The following is a 17,171-nucleotide window of genomic DNA, read 5'->3' as shown; positions in this document are numbered from 1 at the left end:
CTGGCCAGGGATCTTGGTTTTCTCTTTGTGTGTTTTCTACTTTGCTCACTTTCTGCTGTAGGCAGAGGGCATTAGTTTGCATAATTTAAAAAGAAAAGCATAAAATGGAGGTCTTTTGGAAAAAAGTACTTTTAAAGAAATTAACTGAGAAAACACAGCTAAGATAAACTCTCAGCAAGAAGCCAGTTGAAGGGAGTTTCTGGGATGAGGGATGGGTGTGGGCCTGTTTCCCTGCTGGAAGGGCAGGGACAGTGCCCCTCTGGAGGGGTCCACCCACAGACAAACAGTAACTCCTAACACTGATGTGGGGATGGCCATGTGCCAGGGACCCTGCACACTTTTAATCTCCACAGTGACTCTGTAAGGTAGGTCTTTCTATTTTAATTATCATTCCTATTTGTCAGATAGGAAAATTGAGACCCCAGCCAGGTAAAGTAAATTGCCTAAGGTCACACAGCACAAAAGAATTCTAGTCTCTGAATTTAACCCAGAGCCCTCCCTGGCACCCTGACACCTCCTCCTCCCCACCCTGGGACACCAGCTTGGTCTGTATAAAAAGCAGATGTTTCCAAATAGTGAAGATGCACTTTTTTTAAAAAAAAAAACATTAAATTTGTTCTTATTTGTTATACATGACAAAAGACTGCATTTATATACTTTGATATATCTTACGTAGATGGGGTATAATTTCTGATTTTTCTGAGGCTACCTATTGTAGACACATTGGTCATGCACTCACATGTATACATAAATCAATAATGTCTGTTTCATTCTGCTATCTTTCCTATCCCCACATCCCCTCCCCTCCCTTCACTTCCCTCTACCTAATCTAAGGTAACGCTATTCTTCCCTAGTGCCCCCCTTCCCCTGCTGCCTTATTGTGAATTACCATCCACATATCAGAGAAAACATTTGGCCTTTGGAGAAGTGCAAATCAAAACCACACATCTCACTCCAGTCAGAATGGCAGTTATCAAGAATACAGGTGAGGATGTGGGGGAAAAGGCACACTTGTACACTGCTGGTGGGACTGCAAATTGGTGCAACTACTCTGGAAAGCAGTATGGAGATTCCTCAGAAAACTTTTGAATGGAACCACCATTTGACCCAGCTATCCCACTCCTCAGTCTATGCCTAAAGGACTTAAAATCATCACACTACAGTGACACAGCCACATCAATGTTCATAGCAGCTCAATTCACAATAGCTAGACTATGGAACCAACCTAGATGCCCTTCAACAGATGAATGGACGAAGAAACTGTGGTATATATACCCAATGGAATGTCACTCAACTTTAAAGAAGAGTGAAATTATGGCATTTGCCAGTAAATGGATGGAGCTGGAGACTATCATGGTAAGAGAAATAAGCCATTCCCCCCAAATCAGATTCACTCTTGACAGATCAGAACTTTTGAGGGCCACAGAGGGTGTGCTGTCCTTCAAAGGATGGTTCCGGGTCACAGACCCTCCTTCAGCTGTGATCTCTGATGGGGAGAGGCTGAGAGCTGCTAGGACACGGGTCCTGAGTCAGCCCTGAGGGGGTCCATCCCACAGTTCTTGGGGTGAGGTGCTGGCAGGGCTGTCCACCTGCCCACCTCTCAGCTCCCTGCTGCTGCACTGTCTCCCCCTCCCTCTGCCCCAGTCCCTCTCTCCTGGCCAAGTTCTCATCTTAGCTGTGTCCCTCTCAAGGGTGATTCCTGAGCAGGGTCTCTTCACACCTCTCCCAGCCAAGTACGCCTCTGAGCGCTAGTGCAGAGGGCCAGGGTGTGGCAGATCCAGTCTCGGGAAAGGGACAAGGGCCTGTGGTTTCTGCTGCAAACGGGGGAGCAGGAGGGGGTGATTCAGGCAGGAGAGGTGGTCAGGCTTCTGGTGCTTTCTCTAGGGTTCCCGTCTGTCCCCAAGGCATGGCCAAACTCCGCTTTGGGGCTTTGGTTGCAGGTGGAGAGAGAGCCTGTAGCCCTCTGCTGTGAGAAGCCTGTGCGGGACCTCAGGCAGCAGCGCACCTGGGGCCAGGAACCTCGAGGTCCTCCCTGTGGGCCAGGAGGTCAGAGGCAGGAGAATAGGGCCCTTGATGAGGGGGGAGGGGGAGGATGTTGGGGGATGGGGGATGGAGGCCGATAGGCCCTCGCCTGGCTCCCTCCTCCTTGTGCGGGGCTCTGCGAGGCAGACAGACTGGGGAGGAGGCGCGGGTGGAGAAGGATGGATGGCAGGGGCCTGTGGGTGGGCGACAGTGATGGCTGGGTTTTCTGTGGGTGTCTGGCTGGTGACCTTTTGGAGGATGGATTCAGAAGTGACTGCTATTTGTTGAGGCCCAGTTCAGAGACATTGGAGGGGGTTGCCTCCTCCACGTTAAATGTCAGGCCCCTACTGTCTCTGGAAGAGGGAAGTCCATCCCAGCAGGATGCAGGCAGATGATGCTCAACAGGCTCCTGACCAAATGTGTCCTTAGAAAATGCACCTGTCACCTGGTCTGTCAGGGTGGTGAAGGGACGTGTGTGCCCACATGCTTGCTCTTGCCTTCCCCGAAGTTGCAAGTTCCTCCCTCAGGGCTCTGTGGTGCAGAGTGGAAACTCAACTTTGCTTGCCACCTCCCCTTTGTATTTTTGAAAGGGGGGTACTTTGGCGGGGGTCTGGCTGAGACAGTAGCAGAGCCACTAAGAGGGAGGGCTTCCCAGAATTGCTGGCTCACAGCCCAGCCCTTGCAGCCTCTGGATGGACAGCAAGGCCTCTGGTGCTGAGACCCCAACTTCTCCAAGGTCCACTTTGCTGATCTCCTGGCCTCTGCCCTCGAGACCCTTAGGGTTGGTGCAAATCAAGGCCCAGGGGCCAGAGCCACAGCACCAGAGTCTGAAGCAGGCTCACCCACCTTGCTGGTGGCCTGGGGCAGCCCCTTGAGCCTCTGCATCCTCCCCAGTGGGTTGGGACAGGGAGAATGCTTGCTTGAAGTCCAGGAAGGGTCAGGCAAAGCATATTGAGCCATGGCTGGTATGCAGGAAGTGCTTAATCAGTACTTGCCCTTGCTCTTCTCTCTGTAGTGACTGAGCAGTGCCAACTGACTCTGGGCCTCCCTGGAAGGTACGCTTGGTAACAGGAACCCCTGGGCTGGGAGGGGATTTCTCGTCAGCCAGTGGGGTGGGGCGGGTCCCCCTGGGGGTGGAGAAGGTGAGGAGTGAGCATCCAAGAGCTGCAGGGAGATCTGGACTTTCTGCCTGTCTTGCAGGAGGCTGGCTGGACTAGGCCTGTGGTCTCAGGGTTGATGTGGGGACGTCTGGCACCAGCTAAGAAAACCCACCCTGTCACCTCAGTGGGTCAGTCCAGCATCTTTTGAAGGGATCTATGGCACCTATTTTATGGGTCAGCAAACAGACTCAGAACTGTCCAAGATTCATGGCTGGTGACTGGGGACAGGGTCTAGAATCAGGTCTAACTGCCCCAGGCTTCTTACAAATTAGACTCAGCTGCCCTTCTGGGGACAATGACTTCCCAGGAGGCACCTGGCTTGATTTCAGTGACAGAATTAGCTCTGCACTGCCCCCACCCCCATCCCCATCCCAGCCTGGTCTTCTAAGGCCAGTCCAGTCCAAGTAAGTGGCCAGGCCAGCCTGCATGGACCACCTCCACCACCCTTCTCTATCCTGTTGCCTGGAACAGAGTAAGTGACCACACAGAATGCTTGTGTCTGGGACAAATGCAGAACTGGACAGTGGTGTCACCTGGGCCTGTCCTGGGCAGATGGTTGGCCCCTTCTTGATAGGCAGTGCTGGTATGAGGAGCGGGGACAGGGGGCAGCTCTCCCTTGGCCTGCCAGGGTAGGATAGGGAGTGGCTCATCCCTCCTCGCACTCAAGGAGGATGCAGAGAGGACCTGTTGTCCAGAGGTAGCTCACCACCAGGGGGGCAGGGTGGTGCCGCCCAGGCTGGCTGGGACTGAACCTTGTGCTCTGTGGGACGGCAGCTCCCAGGCAGGCCCAGGCTCCCCTCTCTGGGGCTCACCCAGAGGCCCACCAGGACCCCGCCGTGCCTCTCTCCCACTGTTGTGTATTTCTTTTCTTCTTCTCTTTCTCCCTCCCTCCTTCCTTCTCATTCCCCTCCCTCTCTCCTCCCCCACCTGGGGTGGGGATGGAGGTGCTTGTGCCCTCTATGGGGCCTGACCTTTTCCGTTCTGGAGGAAGGAACAGGGATGAGGAGCTTACCTAGACCCAGCAGCCTGCTGTTGGCTGAGCGGACGCTGCAGGACACATTCACAGGGCGGGCGTGCGGCCTGGCGGCTGGAGAAGAGGAGAGCTTGACGGGCCACCAGGGCTTGGTACTTTGTCAACCTTCCTTGGGGTCCCTCCAAGGCATCTGGGAGCCTGTGGAGGGGAGGAGGGTGGGAGGGTTAGGGACAGCAACTTCCCCAAGGAGTCAACAACGGTGACCCAGATTCCTTCCCAAACACTAGAGAAATGTTTGTTTTCTGCAAGTTTTTTTTTTCCCCCTGATTCTAACCCTGAGAACAGGGCTGGGGATGAAGTGCAGTGTTAGAGCCTCACTTGGCATGAGTGAGGGTGTGTTCCATCCCCAGCCCAGGGCGGGGAGTGGGTTATCCAACCCTGGAAATACTTTTGGTCTGGGTCAGTAGCTCTCCTGTCCTTGTGGCCTCCATATCCTCAGGTGGTTTGGACCCTCTGCCCCCAGTGCTGGGTGAGGTCAGCTGCTTCATGCCCTTTTGGGACCCAGGAGCTTGGTCCCAGATGCCATTTCCGTTTGCACAGAAAAGCAGTGGTAAGAAGGCTTTGAGATCCACTTCTGAATAATTCTCCATGGCATGGAGATGGGGGTCTGGATGACACCTCGCAGCATGAGGTCTGGCGTGGAGATGCAGGTACTGGACCGACAGATTCACCTTCTGGGCATCTGAAAGTCAAGCTGTGGGTCATTTAAGGGTTTGCAGGAAATTAAACATATCCAGTGGATTTGTGCATTTACTATTTACTAAAACTGAAGTAACACAGGGAAGTGCACATATACACACACAGCCAAATGTGCGTCCACAGGCAGAACATACCTGTGCCACGGCACTCAGACTAAAGAGCAGAAGGTGATGAGCAGCCCCCACAGGCCCCTCCCAGCACCACCCACATGACTCCCATCCTAACCCCTGTCACCACCATTAATGTGTCTCTTTGCACTTCACATAAACAGAATCCCTCAGTGTGTTCTCTTTCCTGTTGGTGTTTGGCCCAACGATCTGCGGATTGATTTCTGTCTTCGATTCCACCGCAGCAGGTTTCCTGAGTCTCAGAGCGATTATCATGAGCAGGTCCTTTGGGTGCTGCTGGCTGATGGCAGGAATGACCAGGTGCCCAGGTGGCCACAAGTGAGAGTGAGAGCCAGTGTGGCTGACTGGGGTGTGAGAGCCTATCTCGGCCCTCCATGGTGTTCCACTTGGACTTGTGCAGTGGGTAACATATATTCTCTTATACGTGTAAGAAGTGGGGAAGACTATGTATGAGAAATAGAAAGTCCTGTGGCCCATTTTCAGAACATACTATTTAGCATTTAAATGTAAAATGACTTGGGATGTAAGACAGGCAGCTGGAGGGAAGAGCAGGGTGGAAAGTTACAGGCAGTTAATACCCGAGTGTAAAGATTCACAGCCCCTCGACAGACAGGAGGTGAGAAGGAAGCCCCCCCCCACCACCACCTGACCAACAGAGCTAAACTCTGCCAAAAGGCACTAAATGCAAGGGGACTTTCTTGCCACAGGAAAACAAAGGGAGGTGGGGACAACTAAAGATCTATTTTTTTAAATAACCCAATAGGAGACAGTAAAACCCAGGTGACATTTGGGAAGACTGTGCACCCCAGAGTGCTCAGCCAACAGGGAATTGGGGGAGGGAACTTGCACTCTAGGAAGAAAACACTGGTTGTGGCCAATCTGTGTGTCCCTGACCAACAGGCACCTGATCTTGCAAGACTGCCACTCAAGCCTTGCTTTCCCTGTGCCTCTGTCCCAGTCCATTCTTTAGATCTGGACACAGGTGCGTGTGTTTCTCACAAGCCGGGGGCTCGGCTGGGATCTCTGTGTCTGTGTGGGGTGGAACTTTGGGTGGACTGCGCTAAACTAAAACCTTGCTTTTAGTTTAGACTCATTTAAGCAAAGCGAACCTAAAGCTGTTTTTCCAACTTGCTTGAACGTCCTGTCCCCTCAGAGGCCATGGAAAGACCTGAGACTGCCCAAAGGGGGGCAGTTGAGGACACAGGGAGCTCTGGGTGTGCAGGAACTTCTCAGGAAGCGGGACTGGGCACATGGAGGGCTTGGGGTGTGTGAGAAACCTCCAGTAAGGGGGATGGAGTACCTGGGGAAACTCAGTTACAGAATCTACCAAAACGGAGGTAGGCCCACGGACAGGGAAGGAAGATGGAAAGATCCCCATGGGCACAAGTCTTCTTTTCCTGAAGACCCTTTTCCTGAGAAACCTGTGGTTTCCCACATTCTTTAAATATCTGGACTGACTCTAATCTGATCCCAAAGTCCACTCTGATGGGATACAGATGTTCCATCGGCTCCTTTACTAGACTCCTTATGGAGGGGACTTTTTTTTTTTTTTAAGCTTTTGTCTTTTCCTCAGCTCAACGTTAGTCTGGTGAACTCATCTTTGGTCCCACACACCTAAAGTGAGATAGTTTGTTCTGATTAGTCCTGTTTTTGTCTAACTGGAGTTTCTAGTCCTTTGTTCTTCTTTAGGCTGTTTTTATTCAGAGGCCAGTTATTCAAGGGTTAACTCTGAATACACTAGGAAAGAAACTTACTCCTTTGTAGAGGCCTAGGCAGCAACAGTCAAGAGTGTGATGGTGGGAGTGAGTCTGTCCCCACGGAGGAGGAGAGGTCCCTGAGCCTGTGAGTCCAGCGACCACCGAGACTGACGGACTCTATTCCTAACGTTCCCAACTGCACGGGTGCTTTTCATGTCCGGGTCGTACTGTTAAAAAAAGCCGATATTTTGGCCCTTGCCCTCCAAGGTCTATTTTAGTTTCTAAAGCATCATTTTACATGTTTAAGAATAATGTCTTTGAAATGAATAACCTACATGTTTTCCTAGGTGGTCAGCCAAATACTAGTTTCTATAAAATATTTGAAGTGAAATGTCCATTGGCTTTGAAGGATTTTTCTTTGTCAAGAATAACTGAGTTAAAGTGTTAACTATAGATTTATCTGATACCTTAGTTTTCATGGGTAACCTAAGTTAAAAATGGGTATATTTGTGGAGAGGTCTTTGTACCAGCAGGGGGGTGAGGTTCTTTGCCTCACCTCTGTTAAAAATGGGTATATTAGATTTAAACATTTATGAATGTGTTTGTTAGAGGAGACATCTAATTAATTTGCAAAGTTAAAATACTAAAACATCAACTGCTAAATTTAAATTTAAGTACCTTTGGCTTCTTAAATTTTATAAGGTAATATATGCTTGGGTCTATTAAGCGTTTTTTTTTTTAATATTTATTTTTTAGTTGTAGTTGGACACAATACCTTTATTTTATTTATTTATTTTTATGTGGTGCTGAGGATCAAACCCAGGGTCTCACACATGCTAGGTAAGCACTCTACCGCTGAGCCACAACCCCAGCCCCTTAAGTGTTTCTTTTTTTTAAATTTAATTATTTATTTATTCTAATTTGTTATACATGATGGTAGAATGCAATTCATTTCATATTACACATATAGAGCACAATTTTTCAAGTCGCTGATTGTCCACAAAATATTTTCAACCATTTGTGTCCTCATACATGTACTTAGGGTACATGTACATATACATGATGTACATTCCACCATCATTCCTACCTCTTGGCCTCCTCTCTTCCCCTCCCTCCTGTTTGCCCTATCTAAAGTTCCTCCATTCCTCCCATGCCCCCTGCCCCCCCCCCCCATTATGAGTCAGCATCCTCATATCAAAGAAAACATTCAGCCTTTGTTTTCTGGGGATTGGCTTACTTCACTTAGCATTATATTCTCCAACTCCATGCATTTACCTGCAAATGCTATGATTTTATTCTCTTTTAATGCTGAGTAATGTTCCGTTGTGTATATATACCAAAGTTTCCTTATCCATTCATCTACTGAAGGGCATTAAGTGTTTTTTTTTTTTTATGTTGGAAAACCAGCTTTAGGTTTGCTTTGCTTCTGGGTCTAAACTAAAAGCAAGGTTACTAAGAGTTAAAATTCTAACAAGTATAATTCCACACATAAGGAATAAAAAATTTTCAGCTAACTTTTTATTAAAGTCCTATAAACGGTATATTATTACATCTTACTAAAAAGGAGAAATTTGTCTAAATTCAGAAATTTCATGACAATTGTTTCAGAATATGAATTTAAGAAAGAGTCTGAAACCAAATAAAAGGATACAAGAAAGTTATTAGTGTGGAAATATGTTTTAGAACATAAAAATGGAAGGAAAAAGAAATGTTTCTGGATAAGAAAGCATTTTGTATGATAAAGTAATATCCTTGTGATAAAGTTCAAGGTGAAAGAGAGGACAAAACTAAGATGTAAACAAGTTATAGAATGTCCAGGTAAGTTATGGAAAGGTCGTGGAAGGTAAATCTCAAAAAATTTGTGTGTGTAATTACATTGGCTATAATACGTGAAGTCAGTCAAAATTATTTAATTTTTTTTAAGGTAGAATTTTAATGTGCTGATAGGAAACAAAATCTAAAACATTGATCTGTTCTTATCTATCGAAATAACTTCTTGTGTCTGTTAGGTTTTATTATTAAGGGAAACTAAGTGTTAAAGGAATTAGGGTTTGTATCTATTTTAAGGTCTTTTAAATAATTACTTTGTAACTGGTGAAATAAACCAGTTATTTTAGGTTATTACAATATAGTTGATACTCTAAGTGTATTTGACTAGAGATATGTATACATCTGAAATTAAATATGTGTGAGGCTTATCTAATGATTTCATAAACATTTGTAAAATGAAAGCTTATTCTGGTTTACAGGCAAAATAACTCATAAGTGCTCCCCTTAATGCATTATATCTGACATAAAAGGGCCACACTGCCATTTGAAGACCTGGCTCGTATCTGTTTGCTTCGATGCAGCCTATTTTTGATCATTAACACTGTTTCCTAAATGTATAGAGATTTAAGGCTAACTTAGGAGAGCACTTGACCAAGCCAGTGCTTCTCCAAACTAAAACTGTATCAATAGTCTCCTTCAGATGTATGTCATTTCATGTCTGTAACTGGATAAAGGTAACCTATTGTCAACAAGTTATATATAGAATTTTGTGCTACTCTTTACACTGGTATGGAAATTATATATATTTTTGAGACGTAATAAGAAGAGCCTGGTTTGTATAGAGGTCGACAATGTGAAACATGGAAACATTCCCCGCCATTTTCACAAAAAGAAAGTAAAAAAAGCTCTTTTAGCTTTTGTTTGATTCATGTTTCAGACATAATGTTGTATTATGTTAACTGATATTCGTATAGGCTCAGGAAAAATATATGAGAACTTTGTAAAATGATATTTAAGAAAGAGGCAAAGATCAACTTCAGAAATGAAACACTTTACCTAAAGGTAGATTAGGCAAAGGCCCTACCTCACCTGAGATAAGACTTTGCCTCTCCCCCTACTTCATGTTAGGATGGCTCCAAAGTAGGCTAGACTTAATAAAGTCATTTAAAGTTATGTTCAAGAGATAATTTATGTTGCAAAGTTTACTGGGATCTCAAAAATAAAAGGGGTCTAATACAAATCATAAAACTTAAGAAAAGGATTGTATAAATTGCAAAAGGAGTTTCAAGGTTGTAAAGAGTTTTAAAAGAAAGTAAAATTTGTAAAGGATTTCACATGTGATTGACTTGATAAATTTATGAGTCTTTGGGGAGGCAAAATAAATACCAAGGATATATTAGTGTTATTATAGAAATAATATTTCTTGGTTCATAGCTAGTATACAAACTGGATATGGTTTTGCTCTTGTTAATTTCATTTTGTATTTTCCTTATAGAACTTTATAACTGTTGCCTGTTAGTGTTTTATGGAGGTATTGCTTCTAATACAACTTGAGTTAATTTGAGATAATAAGCCATCACCTACAGGATTGACAGAATATAAAGCTGACTTCCAGTACTAATACTGATCCCAATTAAATGGTGGGCATGATTATAAAATGACAGACATGAAAGTTACTGGTGAAACTGGCCTGCTGGATATTTAAAACCAATATTTGGAAATCAAAGGCAAGAAAATAAAAGGGCCAACAAAAGAGCAGTATTTTGGCCCTTGCCCTCCAGGGTCAGCCAGGATCCAGAGAATTATAGGGCCTCTCTAAGGGTTCTGCCATTCTAGCAACTCACTCGACCTGCCAATCAGGGGAACCAAGAGGACCCTAGAAAACAGGAAGCCAAGCAGTGTACAATCTGCAAAGAGGAGGATCACTGGAGAGGGAAATGTTCCTGATGCTTCCAAGGGAAGCTACAAGTGGTCAGCAAGACTCTGACCCATCCTGGCAGATGACATGACTGTCAGAGGAAGCCAAGATGTTTCTCATAAATTCCCAAGAGTGATCCCTGGCAAATCTCAACTGATTCTTAACAACAGACAGAAAAAAAAAAAGTCACTTTTGACCAAATTGAACTTAAACACCTGGCAGAAAAGTAAAACCAAAACACATCCATTCGTGGACATTTAAAAGAAAAGACCATGGTTCTATAATGTAACTAGAGATGGACATTTGTGTCAGCCCTCCCAAAAGTAAGTAAAACTGAGAGGTTATAAAGGAAGGTTTCTTTTTCTTTGTTGTTGTTGTTGTTATGCCTGATAAATATCACAAAAGCTCTGTCGGAGGCATAAGTTTGTTCTGAGTCAACCTGAGACCAACAAATCTACTATGTAGGCAGCCTTAATCTGTGTTTCTGAGTTTTTCTTGCCGGTATGATTATCTAGTCCTGATATTTACTATGAGCGGATATCTGGGCTTCCTTACTTGGGAAAATGATTTAGAATCCCCTATCGTGGCCAATTTCTAAGAAAATATATACTGGCCATATCCTCCCCTTTATCAACTCTCAGTTTAAAGAGACTCCTTGTGCAGACTCCCCCTCTGGAGGTCACAATTCATCACCTCCAGCCTGGCAACTTAGTTTTAATCAAGACCTGGAAAGAAGACAAGCTTCAACTGAGCTGGGAAGGAGCTTCCCAAGTGCTCTTGACTGGGACAGCGATCCAGACTGCTCAAAAGGGGAGAACTCATTACCAGGGGCAATTCCCACCTCAAAAACTTAATATGGCTAGGATAGGTATGGCAATATGAAGGGGTACAGGAACAAAAGTGAAGGTCTCATTTAAAAAAAAAAAAAGAAAAAGGGGAGACTTGTGAAAAATAGAAAGCCTGGGGGTGCATTTTCAGAACACAGTGTTTATCCTTAAATGTAAAATGACTTGGGATGTAAGAAAGGCAGCTGGAGGGAAGAGCAAGAATGAAAGTTACAAGCAGGTAACACGGAGTGTAAAGATTCACAGCCCCTTAAAAGACAGGTGGTGAGAAGGAAGGGACCTGACCAATAGAGTTAAACTGTGTAGGTGCCAAAAGGCATTCAATCCAAGGGGACATTCCCGCAGCAAGAGAATAAAGAGTGGTGTATTTGTTTAAAAAAACCCAACAGGAGACAATAAAACGTAGGTGACATTCAGGAAAACTGCTCCCCTGAGTACTCAGCCATAGTACCTGAGGTAGGGTGCCTTATAAAGAAAAGAGGTTTATTTAGCTCACAGTTTCAGGGGCTGAAAGGCCCCATTTGTTTAGCCTCTGGAGATGCTCCCTTGGCTGTGTCACAGCATGGCAAATGACGTCTTGGTGGGAGGCCACAAGAAGCAGGGGCTTCCAGATGAGTGGGGGCATCTTTTGTAAGAGGCTCCCTCTTCTGTAAGAGGACTGTCCTCCGATAACCTGATCCCTTGCCCTTGTAGGCTCCCCCTACTCCCCATGCCCACTGCGAAGCCCTTTAGGGGTTACCAACTCAGTGGAAGAGGAGTCAGGTGGGACCTCTGGGAGCCTGCAGGCCTGTGCGCACCTGAGGGGTGGGGCCGAGCAGAGGCAGCCAATGGCTGTCACGGGGCAGGGCTCCAGTGTGCTCAGACATTCTGATTGGCCCAAAGAGACCCCGCCACTTAAAGTCCCACCACCTGAGGACGCTGCAGTTGAGGGAACCAAGCTTTTGACCTGTGAACTTTTGGGAGAGACAGCAAAAGCATTCAACCACAGCAGCTGGAGATGGTGCTCACAGCAGAGGTGAAGTATGCTAACCAAATTTGAAGACAGTTTGATGGGTGGGCCTGGGGGAGAGGAAGCTCCGGCTGAGGGTGGATGCTTGTCAGTGACTCACTTGGGGTTACTGGGGACGGGTGGAGGATTTTTCTGTGGGAGGGGAGATGGCTGCTGGACTCAAAAATAACAAATTTTCATGTGTCAAGTTTAAGGTACTGTTTAGATATCCAAGTGGAGATATCAGAAAAACAGTTGGCAATAAGAGTTTGTTTTATAAATTGTAAATTGGGGTTGATGGCATATTTGTTTTAACTTGAAGAGTACTCAGTAATAATTTAAATGTGAAAATATTTTAAAATTGGGAGATTTTTCATTTGTAAAATCCAAATTGTTCAGCTTTCTTTAAAAAACTGGGGGATCTGGCTCCTGGGTGTCTGTTCCCTGGGGCTGTGATCTTCAGGTGTGAGGGGCACCTGCCTCTTTCTGCAGAACATGGGCCCTGAAGTTTGCCACTTCTGCTTCTCCCTGCAGGATCCTCAACCCTGAATTTACACTCAGTTGCCATTCATGGTTTTGCTCAGGATACTGCTTTCCTCACAGTAGAGAGAGCCTTAATTATTTTTCCACATCCTTGTCTCTACGGAACGTTGTAAACAAAAGCTAGCGCAGGAGCTCCATGTTTCCAAGTAAATGAGTGTTTTCTCACTCTTGGCCTGTTTGGTTTATCTGGGGTATCTGAGCCTGCTACTGGCTGCTGATGCTACACCACCACAGGCTGGTAAGTTATAAAGAAAAGAGGTTCATTGGGGCTCAGTTGTGGCCCACAGTTGTCACATCTGGTGAAAGCCTTCTTGTAGGCAGAGTCCTGAGGCAGTGAAGGGCATCATAGGGAGAGAGGCATGTGTCCCCTGGTCTCTTTTCCTCTTCTTATAAAGACACCAGGACTCAACTGTGGGCCTCCACCCTTGCCACTTCCTGAAGGACTGAACTCCAAACACTATTGCAGATTAAATGTCCATCACAATGGGGATTAAATTCTACCTCGATGGGACTAACCATCTCAAACCATAGTTAAGGATGGCTCTTGCTTTGTTGGCCAGAATTCAGGATGGCCCAGTACCATCTTGGATTTCTTGGCTTTCATTGGTCTAAGGGTCTAAATGGGCTTCTGTGCTTTGGTATAATTATTTTAAAAAATGGGTAGGAGAATCAGGAAATTGCTGAGACTGGGATAAGAATTGAAGGGCTCCTTCACCAAGGCCCTACAGCCAGGATGCTGTCCACAAGACTGTCCAGGTGGGTGCTCAAGGAAGTAAATCTCATGACTTCCTGTTTAGTTTTGAAAATAAAAACACAGAGTAGCCCTGCTCAAGAATGGGCATCAAAATGGAAATATAGCATTAACTCTCTATCTATGGCAAGGGGCGATTAGGGACTTTGAAAAAATGTCTTTGCTTTCTGAGATGGGACTTCCCTGGTGGTGTGCAAAGCACTGCTAGGCTTTTAAACACTTAACCTTCGCACACTTTCAGGAAAGCATTATGTTTGAATGCAAGAGTGCCTGCAGTTTCCTTAGAACGGTGTATTGTGGTGATTCTACTAGAAAGTAAATGTCTCTGGAACTATCCTGATCCCATCCCATCTCAGCAGGATCTTCTTCCTTTGAACAAGTGTCCGGCACCTGTGTGCTGGGCATTGTTGTGTAAGCAGGTCAGAAAAGCCAGATGTGACCTCTGGCCTCCTGGAAGGCCGAACTACTGGAGGAGTGAGGTAGAGGTAACAATAGCCATGTGCGGAGGCTGGCAGGCAGAGAAGGCCACTCTCAGGAAGGACCACCAGCTGAGAGCCAGGAGCAAGCTGGAGTTTAGTGGTGCACAGGGGTTTGATTTTACTTTACTTGTGAGATATTAAGTTAGCCTGTTACTGATTCATATGTGTAGGCAGAAGACACAAGACGCCCAGGTTGGAGACAAAGGACTTATTACTCATGGCACAGCATGCAGCACGAGCATGAGCCAGTGTTGGGCCCTTGCCCCTGGGTCCCAGGGGTGACACACTGAGCTTGTGACGCAGTGGAGGAGAGCTGAGTTTGGGGATCACACACTCCACAGCAAGCAGCCTGCTAACCCAAACCTGAGGAAGGGTCTGGGTAAAGGACAGCTGGGGAATTTAATCTTGTATTGACTTTTAGTTTTTCATTGTTGTTGGAATAATTTACTACAAATTTAGGGGTTTAAAACAACACCCACATCACCTCGTAGCTCAGCAATTCTAGATGGGTGATTGTTCTCTGCTTCAGCTCTCACAAGGCCAAGGTCAAGCTGTGGGCAGCCGGAGCTCCTGTCTGGAGTCCTGGGCAGAATCCCCTTCTAAGCACATTCATGCCTGGGGCAACTCTGTAGGGCTGGAAGATTGAGGTCCCCCTGTTTTTGCTGGCCGCTGGCCAGGATCCAGTGGTTCAGCTGCAAACGGCCCCTTTCCTTCTCATGCCATCTCTTCTGTCTTCGTCTTCAAAACATCGGCAGCCCATCAGATCCTTATTGTGCCTCAGTCTCTCTGACATCCATCCTGCCACCAGCCAGAACAAACTTTCCACTTTGAAGGGCTCACGTGATTGCCCTGGCCCACCTGGAGAGATAAACCAGGGTGCCCCATCTGGAGGTCACAAACACCAGGATCATGGTAGTGGTGTCTCCCCTTAGTCAGCATCTGGGGAGGAGGGTGTGGGATCCCTGGCCAGCGTGTATTTCAGAATTCTAGGCACTCCTGCGGGACCTGCAGGAGTGCCTGAGGCCGCTGGGGGCTGCTCACCAGCAGATGTTCCCCGGGCGCAGGGTTCAGCACTGTTGGGTTCATGGCTGGCTCTTAGGTTCATGCTCACATCTTGGTTTTGTGCATCCCTGGGGCCACCAAGAGCAGGATTTGAGATCTGCTCTGCTGCAGTGTGATGTTGGGCAAGTCCCTCACCTCACGCAGGCTGTCTCTGCACTTGGATAAGGGCTGCCGTGGAGGAGAAAGGCTCTTAGTGCTGTGTCCAGCTGTGGGACGAGCCAGCCAACTGCAGAGACTGGACAGAGGGCACTGGACAGAGGTGGGTGGTGCTATACAAATGAGCAAATGTGGGAGAGACAGTTACCTGTGCCTTGAGCCTTCCTGGGCAGAGTGGCCTTCCATGGGTGTGAGGAGGACTGGGCAGGCAAGGAGACTGGAGTGGGGTTTTTAATGGGGCCATAGAGTGGGGCTAGAGGCAGGGTTCCCACACATGGGTTGAACTTCCCAGTGGTGCCAAAGAAGAGAGAACCCTGGCTTTCTTATTTCCTCCCCAGATGTGGGGTGGAGTGGGAGAGAGAGGGGCGAGGCCTAACTGCAAGGCAGGCACACATCAAACCCTTGGGTCAGACTCGACTATATGGGCACCTGGTAGGGGTCAACAAGGGTGAGCCATTGCTTTACCCAGTCTGCACAGTGGCTTTACCTTTTCCTTTGGGGGACACCAGCCCCGGCCCAGCCCAGCCAAGCAGTCCTTCCCAGGGCTCTGCCAGTCAGGCCCCTAGTGGGGCCAGCCCTGTTCCCTGGCCCTTTTGCTCCTGCATCAGTGAACCCTGTGTATCCTCATAGGAATGTTACAGTCAAACATCTGGAAGCAAGATTTATTTCCTAATTAAAAAGGAGCTTCCTGCACCGGAAATCAATCGATGATGCTCCTGCCCAAGCACGCAGGCCGCGGTTGTTACACTCGTTTCTAATTTCTCGGGGGAACAAGCAGCTCTCTCCCATGCCTGGGATTCTGAGTCTGTGGCTTAGCCAACTGTTGACATTGGAATTTCATCTAATCGGAGTCACGGTGCACCCCTGCGGAACACAGCTCATCAGCCACGTGAGTGGCTCCTGGAATCAAGGTGGCCTCCGCGGAATGCCACTGAGCACAGTGAGGGTGAAGACTGGGATCATGCTGCGCTCCGTTCTGAAGTTGGCCAGCAAGGCCCCAGAAACAGAGTGAAGTTTGTTTTCTGATTCACGTATGGGGAAGCTCATGCTGGGGATCTCTGAAGGAACCCCCAGCTTTCCCTGGAGGCTGGCTGGATCACTTAATAGCTGTGGCTGGGTCAGATCTTAACTGGAAAGCCTGAGGCCAGTGGACCCCAGAGGAGGGTGGTTTCCATCCTCACCAACAACTCCAGGCCAGGCATGCCAACTGTCACTCTGTCACCAGCCTCTCATTGTATCTTCATGTTCCCCCAAACCTGCCTTTCCTGCCAGGGATGGAACTAACGTCTTTTGTACACGTTTTCTGAGGCATCTGCTCTCTGCTAAGCCCTTTTCTATCCCAATCCTCATAATCCTAATGCCATCCTGGAGACTGAGTGTTGTCTGTTTCCCAGCCCAGGAGGGCAGACGTCAGAGAATCTAGCCAGCTGCCCGCAGCGGCACAGTGTGCAGGGGCCCGCGCAGGTGCGGCCACCTGGCTCCTGAGCGCGCTTTGAGCGCTGCCCCTCTGTGCGGTGCCTCTTTGCAGGGAACTTTTCTAGTCTCGGCAGCCCTCTGAAAACAGGTTTTAAGGGATCCTTTGGGCCTAAAGAGTCTGTGAATTATTTTCCTGGCTGTGCTCCTAAACTTAAAGGGAGGAGCATCTGGGAAGCTGATTGGCTTCTGTGACGTCAGGATGAGGCTGCTGGTGGGAGTCTCAGGTCCTCTCCTGCTGCAGGGCGGGGGGCGGGGGGTGCACCCCAGAACTCTTCAGCACTCTTCAGAAATTCTTGGAAATGCTCTCCTGAAAATCACAGTGGTGGGGGGGGGTTGATATTTGGAACCAGCTGGTACTTGTTACATATAGAAGCATAATAAATTGCCCCAAATCTTAGTTGCTTAAAATGACACCACTTATCACCCAGCTTCTGTGGTACAGGA

The sequence above is a fragment of the Spermophilus citellus genome (genome assembly GCF_964194105.1).
Source record: "Spermophilus citellus genome assembly, chromosome: 4".
Lineage (NCBI taxonomy): Eukaryota > Metazoa > Chordata > Mammalia > Rodentia > Sciuridae > Spermophilus > Spermophilus citellus.
The sequence above is the reverse complement of the archived record's forward strand: the minus strand, read 5'-3'. Positions refer to the sequence as shown.